The following is a 19,393-nucleotide window of genomic DNA, read 5'->3' on the forward strand; positions in this document are numbered from 1 at the left end:
GAACTCATGAGCCCTGACTCCAAAGCCCGTGCTCTTTCCACTGAGCCATGCTGCTTCTCGACCACTAGGTCATGCTGCTGTCCTGCTACTATTGATTGCCCCAGGCATCAGCGTGGCTCAGTGGAAAGAGCCCGGGCTTGGGAGTCAGAGGTCATGGGTTCGAATCCCAGATCTGCCACTTGTCAGCTGTGTGACTGTGGGCAGGTCACTTAACTTCTCTGGGCCTCAGTTACCTCATCTGTAAAATGGGGATTAAAAAATGTGAGCCCTTGTGGGACAATCTGATTACCCTGTATCTACCCCAGCGCTTAGAACAGTGCTCTGCACATAGTAAGCGCTTAACAAATACCAATATTATTATTATTATTATATTATCCTTGGACTCCAGGAGGATGGTTGTCTATAACAGATTCTCTCCAGCTCAGAATCAGTGCCACAGATGACTTGGGGGACAGTGAGGACCCCTCCCCAATCCTGTCTCTCTCTCTCTTCTCCTAGCATTCACAGTGTGGACATTTCAAGGTCTCGGATTTGGAGTTGGGGGAAATTGTTTAAAATGTGGCACTCCCAGCTGCTGCTGCCATTCTGTTGATCGAACCTGCGATGATATAAGTTGTTGCTCCTAGTGCTGCATGCTCTCAGCCCCTTTCCTCGCGACCAAGCAAAGCAACACAGAAGTATCGTTTCCCCTCTGCCTACTGACAGCCCCTGCTCCTGACATCCTCTGTGCAAACCAGGGCGCAGGGATATAAACTGCAGCTGAACATCCTCGACACCCCCGCCCCGGACAGCCACACTGGGAACTGGCTCCATATCACTTCTCCATGCCGGTTTGGGTTTTTTTGGTGTATTTGTAAGGCACTTACTATGTTCTAGGCACTGTACTAAGCCCTGGACAGATTCAAGCTAATCAGGCGGGACAAAGTCCCTGTCCCACATGGGCTCAAAGTCTCAATCCCCATATTACAGATGAAAGAATAGAGATGTGAAGTGATTTGCCCAAAGTCACACAGCAGATAAGTGGTGGAGCTGGGATTAGAACCCAGATCCTTCGGACTCACAGGGATGCGCTCTGTCCACAAGGCCATGCTTCCACTGAGGAGACTTCACCTCATCCTGCCTTCGTCCACCCTGATGGAAAAGAGTGAAAAAGCACATGAGGCTTCCACAAAACTTTTGGAAGACTGGTGGTTACTACTCAGTCAATCAATCAGTAGTATTTATTAAGCACCTACTGTGTTCGGAGCACTGTACTAAGCAGTACAGTGTACATTTGGGAGAGCACAATAGGCTCTTGCCTTCAAGGAGCTTACAGTTTATCAGAGCAGATAAACTTGAAAATTCCAGGTAGAAGGAAGCATTGGAGTATAGAGATACCCACATAAGTGTTGAATGGGAGTGTGAGCACCAAGTGCTTGCATTGTGGAAGTGCATTTGAGGTGTTATTTGGGGTGGGAGATGAGAGATTAATCAGGGAAGGCCCCTTGGAGGAGATATGGTTTCAGAAGGAATCTCCCCCTCTTCTCCCCTCTTTTCTCCTTTTTTCTTCCCTTTTTTCTCCTTCTCCCCTTATTGCTAGACTTAATTCCCTGCATAATTGCCCCGTCTTGTTTTGGGGTTGTACAAATCATGCAAAATACTGGGGCAAAAATACAAACCGATATGGTAGTTGGCAAGGTCATCGGTGGTAAGAGTGAGGAAAGGTGGGGAACTGGGGCTTCCAAAGGGATTTAAAGGTGAGGATTGTTGGTGAGAGCAGTGGGCATGGGACTCAGTGAGGGAAGAGAAGTAATGTTTTTGAGCAGAGGAGAGGGCAGAATTATAAGTTGGAGATGGCCAGCCTCAGCCGGTGGCTCGATCTTCATCCGTAACACTCTGCGGCAGGAATGGAGAAGTCTTCCGTGGAGACGATCCAGGGCTGGGGGTTGGTGGCGTGAGATCAACAGGGAGAGACAATGAAGCAAGGGAATCGAGTTCAGCAGAGAGGATGGAGTTGAGGTCATGGATTTGTGTCAAGAGAAGGGAGGTTGGGTAAGGAGTCCAAATGGGACATGATGGCCTGGGATAAGAGGAAGAGGTCAGGAGACTGGAGGTCTCTGTGCAGGAAAGAAGCAGGGACTATTTTGCGGAGAGAAGTGGTGCGGAAGAGAAGGCAGGTTAGGAGGTTGTAGAGCGCAAGCTTCTTGTGGGCAGGGATCACATCTACCGACTCTCTTAACGTCGAACTTTCCCAAGCACTTGATACAGCTCTCTGCCCACAGTAAGCACTGAATAAATATAATTGATGGATTGATTGAGGTGTGGTCTGAGAGTGGGATTTCAGAGACCGAGATTATACAGTGACAGATAATATTCCCTATATGGTTCCCTCTCTGTATCAATTTGGGAAGGGGGCATTCTAAGTAGAGGAGCTACCGGAGTCAGAGCTAGTTCCCTTCTTTTATCCAGCTTCTCCCTTCTCCCCCGACCCTGGCTCACAAAACGGCATCTTGCCCAAGGCTCCAGATGGTCAGTTTTTGCCACGCTTTAGGGACTGGACTTCAGGCTCCCCATTTTCAAGGTTTCAATTTCCTCCCTTTACCATTACTGCAAGCTCTTTCGTTGCAGTGTGACTCTAGACTGTTGTAATAATTCTCTACTACACAATTATCTCAGCCTGGGAGAGGCTGGATACCTGGGTGAACAATGGCTGGTGGATGCACTCTGTTTGGTAGAGGCCTTTCCTCACCCTACTGGTAGCTGGCAGGAGGGAGTTGGTTGTTTTGCACTCAGCCAATACTGGAATTAAAGCCTTCCAAATGTGCCCAGAGGGGGAAGGTCTGGTGATGCTGCAAGGTCCCTTGAAACAACCTCCCTGCCTGCACATGCTCCGTTCTGATGCCCCTGCCGTTTTCTGCCTCCGGCCTCTCTAGTTGCGGGGAGAGAAATATATTTATTTTTTTTGCTGCTGCTGCCACTGGTGATTTTGATTTATTTTTCCTGTTTTCTGCTCAGGTTTTGGGAAGGAACTGGAAATCTAGAAAAACCTGTACTTGTTGCCCAACCATCTCCTTGTCGAACAAAAACTCCTCATCATCTCTTTAAGGCACACAGTCAGCTCTCCCCGTCCTACCTTACCTCACTAATTTCCTTACTACGGCCCAGCCTGTACACTTTGCTCCTCTAACTTCAACTGATGAACTGTACCTTGATCTCGTCTATTCCACCTCAGACCCCTGACCCTCGTCCTCCCGCTGGCCTGGAACTCCCACCTCCTTCATATCCACTCTCCTCATCTTCAAAGCTCTACTAAAATCACATCTCCTCCAAAAGGCTTTCCCTAACAGACCCCTCTGTGTCGCCAATAAACTTGGGTGTGTATCCCTTAAGCATTCTGACACCTCCTCCCCAGTCCCAAAGCACAGATATGCATATCCTTAACTCTGCCATTTCCCATATCTGTAACTTAATGCCTGCCTCTGCCTCTAGACTGCCTCTAGACTCAAGCGCTTAGTACCGTGCTCTACACTCGGTAAGCATTCAATAGGTACGATTGACTGATTTTCATGGGCAAAATGTGTGATTGACAGATACTTCATAATAACAATAGTAATAGTTTGGATTTGTTAAGTGCTTAGTATATGCCAAGCACTGTAATAAGCACCGGAGTAGATGCAAGATAATCAGGTTGGACACAGTCTCTATCCCACGTGGAGCTCACAGTCTAAGGAGGAGGAAGAACAGATGAAGAAACTGAGTCACAGAGATGTGACCTGCCCAAGATCACTCAGCAGGCAAGTGGCAAAGTTAGAATTAGAACCCAGGTCCTCTGATTCCCAAGCCCATGCTCTTTCAACTACGCCATGCTGCCTCTAAGTTGCTTAAGTATTTATATATCCATATGCCCATCTTTCTAATCTCCTATTCCTCCCTACCTGTAATTTATTTCACATCCCTCCCATTCTTTTGTATTATACTCTCCCTGGTACTTAATACAGTGCTCTGCAAAAAGTAAGTGCTCAAGAAATACCACCGATTGGTTGATTCGATTGTAAAATCCCTGACGGTAGGGATAGTGACTTCTATTGTACAGCACACTTAGTATAGTGCTGTGCACACAGTGGGCACTCAATAAATATTCCTGAATGACTGAATACACATGCAAGAGACTCTCCCTCAGAGGCAGTCAGTCAATCAGTTATCATTATTGAGTGCTTGTTGTGTGTAGAGCACTGGACTAAGTGCTTGGGAGACTACAATATAACAATTAGCAGACACATTCCCTGCCCACAACGAGATTACAGACTCATGGATGAAGTCTCAAGCCCAGCGGAATCATCTTTGATTAGACTGTAAGCCCGTCAGTGGGCAGGGACTGTCTCTATCTGTTGCCGATTTGTACATTCCAAGTGCTTAGTACAGTGCTCTACACATAGTAAGTGCTCAATAAATACTATTGAATGAATCTTTGAGCCACACGGGACAAAGACACTCCCAAACAGTGCGAGTGCTACCTGCAACCACGGTGTAAAAGGCAGATGGGGACATGGATATGTTGGCTACTGAGGTGGCATTCAGGGATTTTGCTCCAAGGCCACCACAGGCTGTAACATGGGCCTGTTGTCTCGCGTTGCGAACTGCTGATCAGAGGGGGAAGGCGTAAGAAAGCGTGGATGATTCAGTATAACCCATCATCACTTAGGACAAATAACTCAAACTCGCACCCTGCCGAAGGTAGAAAAACCTAACCTAAAGGTAGAGATGCTGCAAGGCCTAGTGGAAAGAGCACGGGCCTGGCAGTCAGAGGACCTGGATTCTAATCCCAGTTCCGTCACTTGTTTGCTACATGATCTCGGGCAAGTCGCTTCACTTCTCTGGACCTGTTACCTCACCTGTGATATGGGGATTAAGACTGAGAGTCCCATGTGGGACAAGGACTGCATCCAACCTGGTTAGTTTGTATTCATTCATTCATTCATTCATTCATTCATTCAGTCAGTCAGTCAGTCAGTCAGTCAATCATATTTATTAAACACTTACTGTGTGCAGAGCACTGTCCTAAGTGCTTGGGAAAATACAATACAGTAAACAGTGACATTCCCTGCCCACAGTGAGCGTATCTACTCCAGCGCTTAGTACAGTGACTGGTACACAGTAAGCGCTTAACAAATACCACAAAAAAAAGTCCTAAGGAGACTAGGCGACAGGACACCAATCAGTCAATTCCTAAAATGGCAAGTGTCATTCAGTAACAGCCTGGCTGTGTGAGTAGTCCTAAATGGGAAGGTGGACTGAGAAAGGGTCTTCCTAAATTTATTCAATAGTATATATTGAGCGCTTACTATGTGCAGAGCACTCTACTAAGCGCTTGGAATGTACAAATCGGTAACAGGTAGAGACAGTCCCTGCCCTTTGATGGGCTTACATTCTAATCGGGGAAGACAGACAGACAAGAACAATGGCAAAATGTGGTCCTCCCCCATGCAAACCCAAGTTAAGTTCCTCAGGGGTTCAAGACAGTTGAACCAAACAGAAACTTACTAAGCACAAAGAAAGGAACAAAGGCATCATGGAGCCTCAGGATTATGAGAATGACACTACAAGTGGTATGTGAGCTAGCCAGGTAGGAGTCAAGGGCACAACACCGAGGGAAATAAGACTTCTTGCTAGAAGGCAGTTTACGGAGGGAAGGACTGGACACTCCTTACCCTGGACAAATGCCGGGGGCTGAAGGCTCTGCTCGTCTCAAGCCTTCCTATTCGGCTCAGAGGTGTTAGTGAGAGTCCTCGTTATCCCGCTTCATTCCATGAATGGCGTTTATCGAGCACCTACCAAGTGTGGAGAACACTGTACTAAGCTCTTGGGAGAATGTGACGGCAGCAAACCACACCACGTCCTGCCTTTGAGGGAAGCAGCGTAACCTAGAGGACTGTACGCAGGACTGGAAGTTAGAAGACTTGCATTCTACTCCCTGCTCTGCCACGTGCCTGCTGTGTGACCTTGGGCAAGTCACTAAACTTCTCTCTCGGTTTCCTCATAAGTAAAATGGGGATTGAATATTTGGAGTTTTTACCGCATTTCTTAAAGGTTTACTACACGTCAAGAACTGTTCCAAGTGCTGAGATAGGTACAAGTATATCAGGTTGGACACAGACCCTGTCCCACCTGAGGCTCACGGTCTTTGTTCACTCTGCCCGCTGGATCGTGAGCCCCACGGGAGACCGTGCGTCATCTGATTGTACTGTATCTAGCCCAAGACTTAGTGCATATAGATATCTAGAGTTTCCTCTTAAGTTTGTTAGGGGCAGTGAATGTGTCTGCTAATCCATTATATTGCACTCTCCCAAGCACTAGGACAGTGTTCTTCACATAGTAAGTGCTCAATAAATACCACTGATTGATACCATGATTTTTATTATTCAAAAATTTTATAATCTATTTATAATCTTTTAATCCCTCTAGGCTATAAGATCGTTTTGGACAGGGAGCGTGCCTAACAACTCTGTTAGATTATACTCTTCTATACTCTTCCAAGTGCTTTGTACAGTGCTTAGAGTAAGCGCTCAATAAATACGACCGATCGATCGCTCGATTAATGGGCCTGTTTTGTCCCAGCCAACACTCTCTTAGTCCCCGAAAGTCTTGGGGAATGGGATGGGGGGACAAGGTGGCAGGAGGCAGCTGCTCCCATCCCTACCGTCCCCCTCCCAGCCTTCACTGGTAGCATTCCCCCACCCACCTCAATCCCACCCCTGCTGCCCCATAGCTTTGAGGCCCCTGGGCCGTGTAGGAGGCAACGGAACTGGTGCAGCAGGAATGGGGTGGGGAGGGAGGGACTAGTCTCACTCTAGGCTTCAAGGCTCTCCATCACCCATCCCCTTCCCACCTCTCCTCCCTTCTCTCTTTCTACTGCCCACCCCGCACCGTCCGCTCCTCCGCCGCCCACCTCCTCACCATCCCTCAATCTCCCCTATCCCGCCGTCGACCCCTGGGCCACGTCCTCCCACGGTCCTGGAACGCCCTCCCTTCTCACCTCCGCCAAACTAATTCTCTTCCCCTCTTCAAATCCCTACTTAGAGCTCACCTCCTCCAAGAGGCCTTCCCAGACTGAGCTCCCCCCTTTTCCCTCTGCTCCCTCTACCCCCCCTTCACCTCTCTGCAGCTAAAACCTCTTCTCCCCGCTTTCCCTCTGCTCCTCCCCTTCTCCCGTCCCATCCCCTCAGCACTGTACTCGTCCGCTCAACTGTATATATCCTCATCACCCTATTTATTTTGTTTAATGAGATGTACATCACCCTGATTCTATTTATTTGCTATTGTTTTAATGAGATGTTCTTCCCCTCAACTCTATTTATTGCCATTGTTCTTGTCTGTCCGTCTCTCCCGATTAGACTGTAAGCCCATCAAAGGGCAGGGACTGTCTCTATCTGTTGCCGATTTGTACATTCCAGTGCTTAGTACAGTGCTCTGCACATAGTAAGCGCTCAATAAATACTATTGAATGAATGAATGGTTAAAAAAGAAAAGGGGCTGTCAGGATAGGTTCAGGCTTCAGAGTGGGGATTAAAGGTTAAATGAGGGCAGGGCAAGGGGAGAGAGAGGCCAATAAAGAAAGGAAAATGATTTAAATGGCTTATCTGGACAAACTGTTGGCAGCAATCAGGGAGATTTCCCCGGGGTGGCCAGAGACAACTAGTTTATCTATACCTCTGTTGCCTCAGCAATACAGAGCAGCCTCTCTAGTACTCCTGGGGAACCAATTTATATTATTTAGGATCTGTTTCTAGTAAACAATGAATTCTAAATTCTTTCTGTTGGTTCCCCCTGCGATACGAACAAAGGACTAATAATACAGTTTCCACAGATCCCGTCGCAAGCTCAGAACAGCATTCCTGGCAGAGCTCCATCACATAACTAATTTATAGCCACATTATGCAAATTATGTTCCCCTATTCCATCCAAATTACGTAAGAAAAACACGTCTTAGAGCCGAAGTGACTGCACAAGTAAAGACGTACTTGAGTGCTGAGGTGGCTGATGGGATGGAATGACTGGGTAGGTTGATGATGACAGGGGACTACCTCCGCCGCCTCGGATCACCCCACACCCCTCGGCGACGCCTCTGAAAAGGTGGCCAGGGTGGAGGTGGTCGCCCTACCTTTGCCAACCGGTGCCTTGGCTACAGCCTGGGTAGCCTGCCGGTGACTCAGCCTCCTTTGACCGAAAGAGGTACTTTTACTAATCAGTCTAATAAATGAGAAGTTGTTATTTCAACCACTGGACGGCAGGGACATGTGACGGGTCTTGTCTTGGTCCTCATTTGCTCCTTAATGAGGGCATCATTGGATTCCTACTGCTTGCACTTTCCAATTCAATTGATCAATAGTATATACTGAGCACTTTCTGGGTGCCGAGCACTGTTCTAAGTGCTTGGGAGAGTACAATATAACAGAGCTGGTAAACACGTTCCCTGCCCACAAAGAGCCTATAGTCTAAAGAGGGAGACAGACATTAACAGAAACAAATAAATAAGTGCTGTAGGGCAGAGGGAGGGATGAAGGAAGGATGTAAATCCAAGTGCAGAGATGACTTTCACAGCAGTATCTCTAAAGGATGTCTCCTGCCTTCTCTCAAGGTCCCCCCCGCTCCTCCTGCGCACCCGACCCCATTCCTTCGCACCTTAAACACTTGCCCCTTCCCTTCTTCCCTTCCTGACCACCACCTTCAACTATTCACTTTCCAGCGGCTTCTTCTCCACTGTTTTTGAACGTGCCCATGTCTCCCCTAACCTCAAGAGACCCTCCCTTGACTCCACGACTCCCTCCAGTTATCGCCCCATCTCCCTCCTAAGTGTCCTTTCCAAACTCCTTGAGCGAGTTGTCTACACCCGCTGTCTCAAATTCCTCTCCTCCATTTCTCTCCTTGACCCCCTCCAATCTGGCTTCCATCCCCTTCACTCCACCAAAACTCCCCTCTCAAAGTTCACAAATGATCTCCTTCTTGCCAAATCCAGTGGCCTCCAACTCCATCCTATTCTTCCTTGACCTCTCAGCTGCCTCAGACACTGTCAACCACTCCCTTCTCCTCGAAACACTATCCAACCTCGGTTTCATTAACTTCCTTCTCCTGGTTCTCCTCCTATCTCTATGGCCAATCATTCTCAGTCTCTTTCGCGGACTCCTCCTTTGCCTCCCACCTCCTGTGGGTGTCCCTCAAGGTTCATTTCTGGGTCCCCTTCTATTCTCCATGTACACCCACTCCCTTGGAGAACCCATTCGTTAACATGGCTTCAAATACCACCTCTATTTGGATGATTCTCAAATCTAAATCTCCAGCCCCGATCTCTCTCCCTCTCTGAAGTCTCACATTTCTTCCTGCCTTTGAGACCTCTCTACTTGGATGTCCTCTTGTCACCTGAAACTTAACACGTCTCAGACAGAACTCCTTATCGTCCTACCCGAGCCCTGTCCTCCCCGATTTTCCCATCACTACAGAAAGCACCACCATCTTTCCTGTCTCACAAGCCCGTAACCTTGGCATTGTCCTTGCCTCCTCTTCTTCCTTTGACCCACATATTCAATCCATCACTATATCCTCTTGGTTCGACCTTCAGACCATCACTAAAATCTACCCTATCCTCTCCATCTACCACATTATTCCAATCACTTATCCTATCCTGATTACTGTATCAGTCTCCTTGCTGACCTCCCTGTCTCCTGTCTCTCCCCACCGCAGGCCATACCTCAGTCTGCTGCCTGGATCATTTTTCTCCAGAAGCATTCAGAACCCACGTTTCCCCTCTCCTCAAGAACCTCCACCTCCTCATCAACAGAAGCTCCTCATCATTGGCTTGGAAGCAGTCAATCACCTCGCCCCCTCCCACCTCACCTCGCTACTCTCCTACAACCACCCAACCCGCACACTTTGCTCTTCCACTGCTAACCTTCTTCTGTACCTTGATCTTGTCAATCTCACCGCCGACCTCTCGCCCACATCCCGCCCCCTGGCCTGGAACGCCCTCCCTTCTCACATCTGACAATTACTCTCCCCCCATTCAAAGCCTTATCGAAGGCACATCTCCTCCAAGAGGCCTTCTCTGACTAAGCTCTCTTTTCCTCTTCTCCATTCCCTTCTGCGATGCCCTGACTCGCTTCCTTTATTCATTCCTCCCATTCCAACCCCACAGCACATATATCTGAAATTTATTTATTCATATGAATGTCTGTGTCCCCCTCTAGCCTGTAAACTCGTTGTGGGCAGGGAATGTGTCACTTTATTGTTACGCTATACTCTTCCAAGTGCTTAGTACAGTGTTCTTCACACAGTAAGTGCTCAATAAATACAATTGACTGACTGACCCAGAAGAGAGAAGAGGAAATGAGGACATATTTGGGGAAGGCCTCTGGAACGAGATATGAACTGTTAGATGAATAAGGCAAATTCAGCACTTTAGGGCCCTCTATTCTTCCCTAAGTTTGGGTTACTGTAAAAATCCCAGTTCTCAGATTTTGTTGCCAATACCATCACCACGACAGCTGAGCGGTCTTACAGCCGAAACGAGACCTTTAACGGTTCCAGCCTTAGGCTGGCTGAGATGAAACCCCAGAATTGAGACTGTTCCTCCCAAAGTGGGATTTCTGGTCATCTTAATATTGGCGTAGGAGGCAGGGAAAGAAGGCTAAAGGATATTCCCAATTCAGTGTATAACCAGATAAACCTGATTTCCAAAGCCAATCCACAGAATTGAAGTTTCCATCTTGAGACCAAAACCTGCTCATAGCTGCTGAACATGCCTAGTAGCTCAGTACTGTGGGTAGGGTCAGAGAGGAGCTTTTGTGGAAGGAAATCCTAAGGCAGAAAAAGCAAGGGTGGAGCCTGGAATTTACAAAGCTCTAGAAGCAAAAGGGAGCTCCTTGTCCTAAGTGCTTAGGGGCCCTCCACCTAGTTATCAGTCACTCATTCAATGGTATTTATTATGCATTTACTCAATCAATCAATCAATCAGGAGAAGTTGAGTGGCTCAGTGGAAAGAGCCCGGGCTTGGGAGTCAGAGGTCATGGGTTCGAATCCTGGCTCTTCCACTTGTCAGCTGTGTGGCTGTGGGCAAGTCACTTCACTTCTCTGGGCCTCAGTGACCTCATCTGTAAAATGGGGATGAAGACTGTGAGCCTGATGTGGGACAACCTGATGACCCTGTATCTCCCCCAGTGCTTAGAACAGTGCTCTGCACATAGTAAGCGCTTAACAAATACCAACATTATTTCCTAGGAGCTTACTGTGTGCAGAGCACTGTTCTGAGTGCTTGGGAGAGTATACTACAACAAGATAGCAGAGTTGGCAGACTCATTTCCTGCCCATAACGAGCTTAAAATCTAAAGGGATTTACAGCATGCAGAGCCCTGTACTGAGAACTTGGGAGAGTACAGTACAACAGAATTGGAAGACACGTTCTCTGCCCAGAAGGAGCTTATGGTTTAGAGGGGGAGACACATATTAAAATAAATTATGGATAAGTATAAAAGTGCCACGGGGCTTGAGGTGAGATGAATATCAAGTGCTTCAATAATAATAATTGTTGTGGTATTCGTTAAGCACTTACTATGGGTTAAGCACTCTTCTAAGCCCTGGGGTAGATACAAATTAATCATGTTGATATAGTCCCTGCTCCACATAGGGCTCATATTCTAAGTAGGAGGGAGAAGAGGGATTGAATCCCCATTTTACAGATGAGGAAACTGAGGCATAGATAAATTAAGCGACTTGCTCAAGGTCACACAGAAGGCAAGTGGCAGAGCTGGGATTAGAACTCAGGTCCTCTGCTTCCCAGGCCCGTGCCCTCACCACTAGGCTACGCTGCTCCTCTTTAAAGGTACAGATCCAACATAAGTGATGCAGAAGGCAGAGGGAGGAGGGGAAATGAGGGCTTAGTCAGGGAAGGCCTCTTGGAGGAAATGTGATTTTAATAAGGGTTTTAAGGTGGGGAGAGTGAGTATATGAAGGGGGCGGGAGTTCCAGGTCAGAGGCAGGAAGCAGACAACGGATCGGTGGCAAGATAGGTGAGATTGAGGTTTGTTGAGTAGGTTGGTGTTAGAGGAGCGAAGCATGTGGGCTGAACTGTAATATGAATTCAGCAAGGTAAAGTGGTCGGGGAGAGTTGACTGGTTTAAAACTGACAGTATAGAGTTTCTGTTTGATGTGGAAGTGGATGGGCAACCACTGGAGATTCTTGAGGAGTGGGGACATTTATTATTATTATTAATAATAATAACAACAATAATTATGGTATTTGTTAAGCGCTTACTGTATTAAGCACCAGGCACTGAATTAAGCTCTGGGCTAGATACAAACAAATCAGGTTGGCCACGGACTCTGTCTCACGTGGGGCTCACAGCTGGACTGAATGGTTTGTTTTTAGGAAAACGATCTGGGCAGCAGAGTGATGCAATAGTCCAGGTAGGGGAGGCTGAGTGCTGTGGATCAGCAGTTTGGATGGAGGGGAAAAGGTGGATCGTATCAATGTCGCAAAGGTAGAGCCAACAGGATTTGGTGACAGATTGAATATGTGGGTTGAATCGGAGGGATGAGGTAAGGATATATTAACGTCTGTCTCCCTCTAGACGGTGAGCCCGCTGTGGACGGGGAATGTGTCTGCCAACTCTGTACTGTACTCTCCCGTGTGTTTAGTATAGTGCTCTGCAGACAGTAAGCGCTCACGAAATACTGTTGATTGATCTGCTTGATTGTTGGACAGGTTCAGTTTGAGGTGACGGGGGTCATCCAAATAGAGATGTGCTGAAGGCAGGAGGAAATGTGAGATGGCCGGAGAGGTAGATTGGGGAATCATCCATGAAGGATCCATGGGAGGGAATGAGTTTTCCAAGCGAGTGGGTGTACATGGCAGATAGAAGGGGGTCCAGAACTGAGCCTTGAAAGACTTCCACAGTGAGAGGGTGGGAGGTAGAGGAAGGGCCCATGAAAGAGAGGGAGAAGGAGAGATCAGAGAGCTAGGAGGAGAACCAGGAGAGGACAGTCTAGACCCTCTAGACCGTAAGCTCCTTGTGGGCAGGGCACGTGTCTGTTTACTGTTCTATTGTTCTCTCCCAAGCAGTTAGCACAGTGCTTTGCATGCAGTAAGCGCTCAATAAATACCACCGAATGAATGAAAGAATGAATAAAAAGAGCAGCAGAAGCAGTGATTATATGACCTCACTGTGTAGGAGAAGCAGCGTGGCTCAGTGGAAAGAGCACAGGCTTTGGAGTCAGGGGCCATGGGTTCGAATCCTAGCTCTGCCACTTGTCAGCTGTGTGACTGTGGGCAAGTCACTTCACTTCTCTGTGCCTGTTATCTCATCTGTAAAATGAGAATGAAGACTGTGAGCCCCACGTGGGACAACCTGATTCCCCTGTGTCTACCCCAGCGCTTAGAACAGTGCTCTGCACATAGTAAGCGCTTAACAAATACCAACATTATTATTATTATTATTATAAGTAGGTTTAAATTCCACTTTTCTTCCACCTTGGTGGAATTTTCCTCGGAGACAGAAATAGCAAACTAGGTCTTGCTTCTCTTGGTTACCACCCAAGGCTTGGTCAAACTCCTACCCTCCTTTACCTCCAACTCTTTCTTCTCACCTCCACCTCCCACGGCTGGTAGAATGATAAGGAGCATGGCCTAGTCAGAAGGATCTGGGTTCTAATTCCGTCTCCACCACGTGTCTGTTGGGTGACCTTGGGCAGGGCACTTAACCTCTCTGTGCGTCAGTTACCTCATCTGTAAAACGGGGATTAAGTTTGTGAGTTTACCTCATCTGTAAAATGGGGATTACGATTGTGAGCCCCACGGACCCCACGTCCAACCGGATTTGTTCGTAACCACCCCAGTGCTTAGAAAAGTTCCAGGCAAGTAGAAAGCGCCCAACAAATGCCAAAGTTATTACCGTGACTGTGCCTGACCTGATTATCTTCTATCTACTCTAATGCTTAGTACATTGTTCGGTACGTACGAAACGCTTAACCAACACCACAATTATATTAACAGCAACTTGGGTAGACACAGAAGTCGAAACAGGAGACGGAGGGGAAGCCAGCGGGGAGAGTGTTTGGAGACTGAATGGAAACGAAGCGTGCATTGCTTCCTGTCGGACCCAGTCCTTGAAGGTTAGTATCTTCTAAATCCTGTCCCCTCAACACACGTACTCACACATCCTGTGAGGTGGCAATGTTGCAGTTAGTCCGGTCCGTCCCGAGGTGGTCCAGGGCGGAGCAGCGTGGCTTAAAGGAAAGAGCACGGGCTTGGGAGTCAGAGGACATGGGTTCTGATAATAATAATGATAATAATGTTGGTATCTGTTTAGCGCTTACTATGTGCAGAGCACTGTTAAAAGCGCTGGGATAGATACAGGGTAATCAGGTTGTCCCACGTGAGGCTCACAGTCTTCATCCCCATTTTACAGATGAGGTAACTGAGGCACAGAGAAGTGAAGTGACTTGCCCACAGTCACACAGCTGACAAGTGGAGAAGCTAGGATTCGAACCCATGATCTCTGCCTCCCAAGCCCGTGTTCTTTCCACTGAGCCACGTTGCTTCTGTCGTGACTCCTGACCATGGGCAAGCCACTTCACTTCAATGTGCTTCAGTTACCTCATCTGTAAAATGCAGATTAATAATAATAATATTGGTATTTGTTAAGCACTGACTATGCGCCAGCACTGTTCTAAGCACTGGGGTAGATACAGGGGCATCAGGTTGTCCCGCATGGGGCTCACACTTTTAATCCCCATTTTCCAGATGAGGTAACTGAGGCACAGAGACGTTAAGTGACTTCCCCAAGGTCACGCAGCAGACAAGTGGCCGAGGATTAAGACTGGGAGCCCCACGAGGGACAACCTGATGACCCTGTATCTCCCCCAGCGCTTGGAACAGTGCTCTGCACATAGGAAGCGCTTAACAAATACCAACATTATTCTTATTATCTCACCCAGAGCTTAGAACAGTGTTTGGCACAGAGGAATCGCTTAACAAATACCAACATTACTATCATCTCTCCCAGAGCTTAGAACAGTCCTCTGCACATAGGAAGCACTTAACAAACACCAACATTATTAAGCAGCGTGGCTCAGTGGAAAGAACACGGGCTTTGGAGTGAGGGCTCATGAGTTCGAATCCCAGCTCTGCCACTTGTCTGCTGTGTGACTGTGGGCAAGTCACTTCACTTCTCTGTGCCTCAGTTCCCTCATCTGTAAAATGGGGATTAAGACTGTGAGCCCCACGTGGGACAACCTGATTCCCCTGTGTCTCCCCCAGCGCTTAGAACAGTGCTCTGCACATAGGAAGCGCTTAACAAATAGCAACATTATTATTACTATCTCCCCAGCGCTTAGAACAGTGTCCTGCACCTAGGAAGCACTTAACAAATACCAACATTATCATTGTTATTATTATGATCTCCCCCAGAGCTTGAAAAAGTAAACATAGTAAACGCTTAACAAATACCAACATTATTATTATTATTATTTGATCAACAATAAAGACCCAATCGAACCAAACGTCCTCCGCCCCCCCCCCCCGCAGGGCGCTTCGGCGGCCTCTCTCCCCGGACGAGCGTCCCGACCAATGGGCGCCGGCGTCTCTCCCCGGACGAGGGCCCCGACCAATGGGCGCTGGCGTCTCTCCCCGGACGAGCGCCCCGGCCAATGGGCGTCGGCGTCTCTCCCCGGACGAGCGCCCCGACCAATGGACGCCGGCGGCTCGGGGGCCTCGGCTTCCCATTGGGCGGCGGGCCGTGGTGAGAGATGGTGCGGTCGGCGGCGGCCGGGGGCCGGTTGTTAGGGCGACGGTTGGTGACGTCACGCCGCCCGGGCGGGAGGCGGCCCGCCGATTGGTCGGCCCATCGGACCATCGTCTCTGATTGGCCGAGGCGGCGGCCGGCGGGGCGGAAGCGGGGAGGGGGGGGGCTGGGTTGAAAGGCCGGGAGTCGGGGCGGCGGCGGAGCCGGCAGGCTGCGGCCCGGGCCGGGGAGGGAAGGAGGCGCTCAGTACACCGCCGGACAGGTGAGCACCCGCACCGGGGGACGGGGCCAGCGGGGAGGGACGCCCACCGCCCCACACCGCCGCCCCGAGGTCACCTTCCGCGCCCTTCAGGCCTCCCGGGAAGCCGCGGGGCTCCGTGGGCAGAGCCCGGAGTCAGAGGTCGTGGGTTCGAATCCCGCCTCCGCCCCTGGGTGACCGTGGGCAAGGCACTTGGCTGGGCCTCGGTGGCCTCATCTGGAAAATGGGGATTAACTGGTAGGACGACCGGATGACCCGGGATCTCCCCCAGCGCTTAGAACAGCGCTCTGCACATAGGAAGCGCTCAACAAATACCGACATTATTGTTATTCTTCTCTGGGCCTCAGAGACCTCATCTGGAAAATAGGCATTAACTGGTAGGACGACCGGATGACCCTGGATCTCCCCCAGCGCTTAGAATAGTGCTCTGCACATAGGAAGCGCTTAACAAATACCAACATTATTATTATTACTCTCTGGGCCTCAGTGGCCTCATCTGGAAAATGGGGATTTAACTGGTAGGACGACCGGATGACCCGGGATCTCCCCCAGCGCTTAGAACAGTGCTCTGCACATAGGAAGCGCTTGACAAATACCAACATTATTGTTATTCTTCTCTGGGCCTCAGAGACCTCATCTGGAAAATGGGGATTTAACTGGTAGGACGACCGGATGACCCTGGATCTCCCCCAGCGCTTAGAACAGTGCTCTGCACAGAGGAAGCGCCTGACAAATACCAGTGTTCTTCCATAATAAGGTTGATATTTGTCAAGCGCTTCCTCTGTGCACAGCGCTGCTCTACACATACAGGCTCACCAGGTGGCCCCCCGAGAGGCTCCCCGTCTGCCTGGCTTCGTGGCAAGCCAGAGGTCGTGGGTTCCAATCCAGAAGCTTCCCCTTTTCCCTCTGCTCCCCCTTCACCTCCCTCCAGCTAAACTCCTTTCCCCCCCCTTGTCCCTCTGCTCCTTTCCCTTCCCCTCAGCACTGTGCTCATCTGCTCATTTGTCTATATTTTTATTACCCTATTTATTTTGTTAATTAGATGTACATCCCCTTGATTCTATTTATTGCTATTGTTTTACTGAGATATAATAATAATGTTGGTATTGGTTAAGCGCTTGCTATGTGCAGAGCACTGTTCTAAGCGCTGGGGGAGATACAGGGTCATCAGGTTGTCCCACATGAGGCTCCCAGTTAATCCCCATTTTACAGATGAGGTAACTGAGGCACAGGGAAGTGAAGTGACTTGCCCACAGTCACACAGCTGACAAGGGGCAGAGCCGGGATTTGAACCCATGACCTCTGACTCCCAAGCCCGGGCTCTTTCCACTGAGCCACGCTGCTTCTCTACATCCCCTTGATTCTTTTTATTGCTATTGTTTTAATGAGATGTCCATCCCCTTGATTCTATTTATTGCTATTGTTTGTGTCCGTCTGTCTCCCCCCTTTTAGACTGTGAGCCTGTCCCTGGGCAGGGATGGTCTCTATCTGTTATCGATTTGTCCATTCCAAGCGCTTAGTCCAGTGCTCTGCACATAGTAAGCGCTCAATAAATACTATTGAATGAATCCCGGCTCTGCCACACGTCTGTCAGTGAGCAGGGTTGGTCTCTCTGTGTGGCCGAATGGGCCATTCCAAGAGCTTAGTACAGTGCTCTGCACCTAGTCAGCGCTCAATAAATACTATTGAATGAATGAATGAAAACGGGGGTTGCCCGGAACCCATCATTGGGCAGGGCTGGTCTCTCTCTGTGGCCGAATTGTCCATTCCAAACGCTTAGTAGAGTGCTCTGCACCTTGTCAGCGCTCAGTGAATACGACTGAATGAAAGTCACTTCACTTCTCTGGGCCTCAGTGCCCTCATCTGGAAAACGGGGATTAAGACTGAGCCTCATGTGGGGCAACCCGATGACCCTGTATCTTAGAACAGTGCTCTGCACATAGTAAGCGCTTAACAAATACCCTCGTTATGATTATTATTATGATCCCCATTTGACAGATGAGGTAACTGAGGCACAGAGAAGTGAAGTGACTTGCCCACAGTCACCCCTCCCCACCCCCCCATCGACCCTTCGATCGGTAGCGGTCTCTTTGGCCTTCCAGTCGCCTCATCCGGGTGCCCCGGCGCCACCCTCCCCATGCACGGGCTGCCTCCTTCTCCTTCGTCGTCGTAATAATAATGGGATTCGGCCAAGCACTTATTATGTCCGGGCCAACCACTGTTCTAAGCGCCGGCCTGGATTTGGGGGAATTGGACATTCATTCAGTAGTGTTGGTTGAGCGCTCACTATGTTGATTCTATTTATCGTGATGATGATGTCTTTTGTTTTTGTCCGTCAGGCTCCCCCGATTAGACTGCGAGCCCGTCATTGGGCAGGGATGGTCTCTATCTGTTGCCGAATTGTATATTCCAAGCGCTTAGCCCAGTGCTCTGCACATAGTCAGCGCTCAATAAATACTATCGAGTGAATGAATGTGCAGAGCACTGTAACAAGCGCATAGTCCAGGGCGCCGCACGTAGCGAGCGCTCCATAAATACGATTGAACGAACGGGTAATAATGGCGGTATTTGTTAAGCGCTTACTATGTGCAAAGCACAGTTCTTATTGCTGGGGGATACAAGGTCATCGGCTTGTCCAACGTGGGGCTCACAGTTTTAATCCCTATTTGACAGATGAGGGAACTGAGGCACAGAGAAGTGAAGTGACTTGCCCAAAGTCACACAGCTGGCAAGCGGCGGAGCCGGGATTAGAACCCATGACCTCGGACTCCCCAGCCCGGGCTGTTTCCACCAAACCACGGTAATAAGGTTTCCTCACGCCCCGGCTCCGCACGTGGTCCACCGTGTGGCCTTGGGCAAGCCCTTTCACGTCTCCGGGCCTCAGTTGCCTCATCTGGAAAATGGGGATTAAGACAGCGAGGGCAGGGGCCGCGTCCAGCCCCATATGCTTGTTTCCCCCCCAGCGCTTAGGAGGGGGCCTGGCCCGGACTAAGCGTTTAAGAAATGCCATACTAACTGTGATGGCGGTGGGGCCCACCCACATCATCTCAGTCCCCGTTCGACAGATGAGAGAGGCCCAGAGAAGCGAAACGACTCAGCCAAGGTCACCCAAGACCAGGCGGTCGTTGCAGGGGGCGTCGGTGCGGAGCGCTGTGCTGAGCGGTTGGGAAAGCACAGCAATAAAGGGAGACCCTCTGGGGCCACAACGAGGTGACAGGCTCAAGGATGCCCGAGCGTGGGAGCTGCGGGAGGTTGCTCAGGCCTCTGCGGCTTGCAGACATCCAGAAGGGGGGCTCTCATCTCCCTCCGACCCCCCCCCCCATTTAATAATAATAATAATAATTTAATAATTCTGGTTTCGGTTTAA

At 49.3% G+C, this 19,393-nt stretch overlaps 1 protein-coding gene and 1 long non-coding RNA gene across 4 annotated transcripts in view; one reads left to right on the plus strand and one right to left on the minus strand.

Moving 5' to 3' along the window:
• The window catches only part of LOC114810764, a 33,875-nt gene extending 19,593 nt beyond the window's left edge, over positions 1 to 14,282 (minus strand). Inside the window, exon 1 of one of the 2 annotated variants that reach the window (XR_003758468.2) lies at positions 14,180 to 14,282. This is a non-coding gene — a long non-coding RNA (uncharacterized LOC114810764). Of the gene's footprint in view, positions 1 to 14,175 lie in introns of both variants that reach the window. The other variant, XR_003758462.2, reaches the window with a different exon arrangement.
• Positions 14,283 to 15,993: 1,711 nt separating this feature from the next.
• Positions 15,994 to 19,393, plus strand: part of HMGCR (3-hydroxy-3-methylglutaryl-CoA reductase) — a 30,067-nt gene continuing 26,667 nt past the window's right edge. For both annotated transcript variants that reach the window (XM_029061851.2, XM_029061852.2), the window contains exon 1: positions 15,994 to 16,029. The gene's annotated coding sequence lies outside the window, so the exon portion shown is untranslated. The remainder of the gene's footprint in view (positions 16,030 to 19,393) is intronic.

The sequence above is a fragment of the Ornithorhynchus anatinus genome, chromosome 1, assembly GCF_004115215.2.
Source record: "Ornithorhynchus anatinus isolate Pmale09 chromosome 1, mOrnAna1.pri.v4, whole genome shotgun sequence".
NCBI classification, from domain to species: Eukaryota; Metazoa; Chordata; class Mammalia; order Monotremata; family Ornithorhynchidae; genus Ornithorhynchus; species Ornithorhynchus anatinus.